Here is a 5,441-nt window from a genome sequence, read left to right as displayed (position 1 = left end):
GCGTAAAGTAAATGACGATAAATAAAAATGCGATAAAATAAAAGTACAGTAATTTAAAGTACGATAAACAAAATGATGATAAATAAAATGACGGTAAATAAAAGTACGATGAGATATAAATAAAAGGAATTATGCTTATTTAAACTTCCGTAATCATGATGTTTGACGTGTTGATTTTAATTTATTACCATGGGTTAATTGTCCTTTGTCCTGGATTATTTTATATGTCCATCTGGTTTTGTCCATAATAGTCCATCGGTCATAATTATAAAGTGCGAGAGTCTTCGCCAATTTAACCTTATACCCGAAGTCAAATATTCCAACTAATTGGGGACTTAAACTGTAACAAGGTCTTAATACTTTGTTTAATGAATACACCAGGTTATCAACTGCGTGTAATCCAAGATATTAATACTTTGTTAACAATTACACCAATTACCCTTGAATGTAATCCACCCCTGTTTTAATGAGTCCAGTGACTATTAATCCATCCCAGTGTCCGGTCAAATGAACAATTATCAGTATTTATAGATATTCAGGCCACCGGACCCAGTCAAGCGTAGTTGGTTAAATATAAATACGTCAAATTATAAATATCTATATTAAATCAATGAGATATCATTTAATTAATATAAAGCCCATTAATAGCCCATAGTCTAATTTCCAGAAGTGTCGGTCTTTTGTCCAAACCCCAATTATGGTCCAAAGCCCAATAACCTCGTCTTAATATTTATTCCAACATCACGATTACTTCGACTTAAATAAAAATAATAATAACTTAGCTACGAGACATTAATTTAAAAAGGTTGAACATAACTTACAATGAGTATTAATCGCGTAGTGTTATACGGACAGAGTTTCGACTTACAAACTTAAAACATTCGCTACCATAACCTTATTATTATTAAACTTAGATTAAAATTAAAATTAAAATTATATATATATATATATATATATATATATATATATATATATATATATATATATATATATATATATATATATATATATATATATATATATATATTACGTAGATAGAAAGAAAGAAAAAGGGGTGAAGGATTCGGCATAATGCGCGAGCTTTTATAGGCCAAATTGTGACAGGGCTGCTCCGCGATCGCGATGGTTTTGAGGCTTCTGGCTTCTTGATTGCGGAGCTCTTGTTTCCAGCTCATCCAAGTGAATTAAACGTGGGCTGCTTTGATTAAAATAATATATAATATATATAATTAATTATATATAATATTATATTCTTGTGCATAGTTGACTTGTAATTTTAGCTCCGTTGAGTCGCACGTTGATAGTTGGTTCATGTCTTGGTTTCGGATTTTCGAACGCCTTTTCGTACAATTTAATATCTTGTACTTTGCATTTTGCGGCTTGTACTCTTGTAATTTTTAGACGTTTCTTATCAATAAATTGAACCACTTGGATTGTATCTCGTACATTTGAGCTTTTTGGTCATTTACGTCTTCAAATCGTCGAATCTGTCTTTTATCTTCACCTTTTATTATTTAAATGAATATCACTTGAAAATAGAACAATTGCAACTAAAAGCTTGTCTTTCTTGAAGGATAATGCTATGAAATATATGTTCATTTTTAGCATTATCAAATATTCCCACACTTGAGCGTTGCTTGTCCTCAAGCAATATAGATCTTGAATATAACTTTACTAGAATCACTTCTTTATTCTTCACACCTTGTACATCAGTGATTTTGATATGGCGGTATGAACAATGATAGTGACATTGTGGTTTACAGTCTCACATGACTATGAAAATTTAGATCCTTTAGAAAATTGGATCATTATGAAAACATTTGATCTTTTGAAAATTCATTCTAGCTTTTACCCTAGATAGGTTTTCCGGAATAACCCTTCACCGGTGTTGCAAAATATATTTGTGGGTTTTGTGGGTTTCTGATATGGCCAAAACGGACGGTTTTTTTATTTGCGCGGTGTCGTCAGGCCGCGGCTCGCTAGGATCAGCCACCCGCGGGAGGAAGGTACTATTTTAAATTTATATTTAGCGGGGCCTAAATCTTACTAATCCTTATAAGTAAGGAAAGTATGACCTAGAGTCGTATTTTTGAGATATCAGTAGAATCGAACCTATATTCAAGCCTAAGATAGTTAGGGAGTAGTGAATATTTATTTTTGAATTTTCTAATTTATAAGATAGATAAAGTAAATTCGATAAAATTCATAATTCATATAAGTTTAAAGTGAGTGCATACTATGACTTCATCAGTTATTCTGCCAAGTTTATGGAATACTGGCTCATGAATAGGCAGAGGCCCTGTATTCATTACACTGATCCTAAACGCCCCTTTCATAAGACATGTCACTGGGTACTACGTTAGGCTTGAAATTCTGAATAGACCGCAACGTCCCTTACCCCCGACGCCCGTGCAGTCTGACTACAGGCATACACGTTCAGACAGCTCATCCAATTGAGCGACTCGGTTGGGTGACATATTAACATTCCAAAATGGTCTAAACTTTCTTAAGCATAATAGAATACATGGTTTACCATATCCGAGAGACGTGATGCATTTCAATGCTTTCGTTAATGATTGGTAAAAGATAGTTAGGCCCTTAAAAAGAGTTCAACCATAAAGAACACCATGGCCAAGTTAAGCTGACTTCCATGAACACGTTCGGTTATCCTAACGGTCCAATCCTTTGTGTGTCTAAACAAACAGTTCCTTAATTAACTAAGAATCCCTCAAGCGGGGTGCAATGCTTGAGATCGCGTTATGGTGCAGTGTACTGGTCAACACTAACAGGGTCCCATGGCCTTACTTAGCAGAGGTACAGCTTACAACAACCGTTGTGCTTTAGCGTGCACGTACGAAGTTTATATGCATGGTGACTACACTAGCATGGTCTAGGACCGACAATGTACTAAGGTTCTAGTCAGATGTTTCACTACGAAAGAGTCCTCAGTCGGAATTCAAAGCTTGATAGACTTACTACAACCGATGTGCCTCGGTCGATCTTACATTGTATCTGATAGACTTCTCTTACCAAGGGGAGACACAGATAGTGTACTCTGAATCGGGGTTCGCGACTTCCCAATAACAGAGCCTATAACTACTTTCTATTAGTTGGAAAAGCGATTGAGTTTAAAGCATAGCATAATCGGAAAGCATTTAAACAGCATACACAGACCATAATATTATTTCGGCATTATAACTGCTTATATCATAGCATACACTAAAGAGAACTACTCGCTAATCATGGAAAAAATATCATAAAACATTATATAAGATAAAGGATAGAAGTACAAGTAGATTAAATGAGTTCTAAATACAAAAGTGACAACTTCAATACTCCAGACCGCTCCTAATACAATCTTCAGCGTTCTTCTCCGGGTACTAGGTTTCCCGCACGGAGTCGAAGGCCTTGGGAGTATGACTAATATTGTACAAGAGAGAGAAAGAAGTGAATTGCAGTGTGTGTTGGAATGAATGACAAAGACCCTTTAAATAGACTAGGATTTTGCCAAAATATGGCTGGCAGGCCGTATGGTGGCCCGTATTTGGCAGCCCGTTTGGCTGGCCGTTTGGCTGGTAGCCTGTTTCTTGGGGGCATTTGCTGGGCCATTTGGCAGGCCGTAATCCATACTGGCAGGCCGTATGGAAGGTCATTTTTGATGTTGTTCAGCCTTGATTCCCTGGTTGTAACTTGATTTCTTGTCTTTCACCGTTTTTGCTCTAGAATCTTCGTTTTAGCTCCGATTCTCTTGATTCTTTTTGAACTGCCTTCGTAATCACTTGTTCTTCAATTCTAACTGACAAAGTGGGTATTTTGTCGACAAAGTTCGAATCTTTCTTGTTTTTGGGCCTTAATATCGGGGTGAAAACGTGACTTTTTAGCCGATATCAAATATCCCACACTTAGACTTTGCTTGTCCTCAAGCAAACTCTCATTCTTAAGAATCTTTTTGGTGTTTCTTTTCTAATAGCCTAAGCGGTTTTCTTTTATTATAAGAGCAAAAAGATAAGGTGGGTCATCTATGTTAGGATTGAAGTTATCTCTGCAAGCATGCGAGGAGGTTACATGACATAGGCTATCTTTCACGGGTCACTCAAATCACTCAAGTGTTTAGGGTTCCCTATAGATCTAAGAAATGAATACACTCATAGCCAGTCATGCTGCACCCATCGTCATAGGCTTGATAAAGACTCAAATCCTTGCTGCTAATGCGAGAACGGTAGTAATATCAGCTTTATAGGTCATTTATCAATGATGGGAAAGAAATTTTGGAGTGGTAGTGAAGTGAGATAAAGGGTGATGTAGTCTTTATACAGACTTTTATTCAGATAGATAGGAGTGCTGAAGTATTTTGAGAAGCACTTTTGAACTTTTCTTCGTTTGATAATCATTTTCGGTCGAGTTCTGTGACGATCCTTCCAAATCCCTTTGGACGAATACATCATTCATTGATTTCATAGTGAGGTTTTGACCTCTATATGATATGTTTTGTAAACATTGCATTCTTTTGAAAAGGCACACCATAAATGAATATATAAATCCAAGGTTTTCGACGTCTGATGATTTCTACGTATAGACAATCGCCGTATATAATAGTTTACAATACAACATCCATTGACAATGCAGTCAAAATAAGATACATGGTGATGATTTTGTGAATGCAAAGTTTTCTTGAATAAAGCATGTATGACTCCATGCACATAGCTTGTATAACGTATAAGAAAATAGCGGAAGACTTCTAGGAACCTGAGAATAAAACATGCTTAAAAGTGTCAACACAAAGGTTGGTGAGTTCATAGTTTTAATGTTGTGCATAATCTGTATATAAAGGTGGATCACAAGTTTTCAGTTGTTTCATTTAGAAACGTTTATCAAAATATTCTACGTAACAGAGCACCCTGGTAACTAAACTTTAACGTTATAATGATAATTATCTTATTCGTTTTAATACACGCAAACTAACGTGTCCTAAACTCAAATAACATACGTCCATTAAAAGGCTAGAGATCTAGTTCGGACGGGGATGTCAAGCCCTATGGATACATATATAATGTTATTCTTGCCGACCAATCCATATCCTATGTACTGGCAGCTACTAGTTACCAAAGCTAAGGGATTTTCGGTTCAAACTCAGTGTAGAATTTAGTATGTACTTGTATCCATTGCGTTTAAAATAAAGTGCATGTATTCTCAGCCCAAAAATATAGATTGCAAAAGCAATTAAAAGGGGAGCAAATGAAACTCACCTTAGCAGCACATAAGGTCATTCACCAAAAAGTGACCGAAACTCGGAATGCAAAATTAACCGTAGATCTCAACCTAGAGAACATATGTTGGTCAATACATGTCTAATAAGCTAGGTTGGGTCATAGTGTATCACAATCCTAATGCTCGAGACCGACATGTAAAAGTTAATAAAAGTCATCTCAAAAGTCAACCTG

This window comes from Rutidosis leptorrhynchoides, chromosome 4, assembly GCF_046630445.1.
Source record: "Rutidosis leptorrhynchoides isolate AG116_Rl617_1_P2 chromosome 4, CSIRO_AGI_Rlap_v1, whole genome shotgun sequence".
In the NCBI taxonomy this organism is placed as follows: domain Eukaryota; kingdom Viridiplantae; phylum Streptophyta; class Magnoliopsida; order Asterales; family Asteraceae; genus Rutidosis; species Rutidosis leptorrhynchoides.
This window is presented reverse-complemented; position numbering follows the sequence as displayed.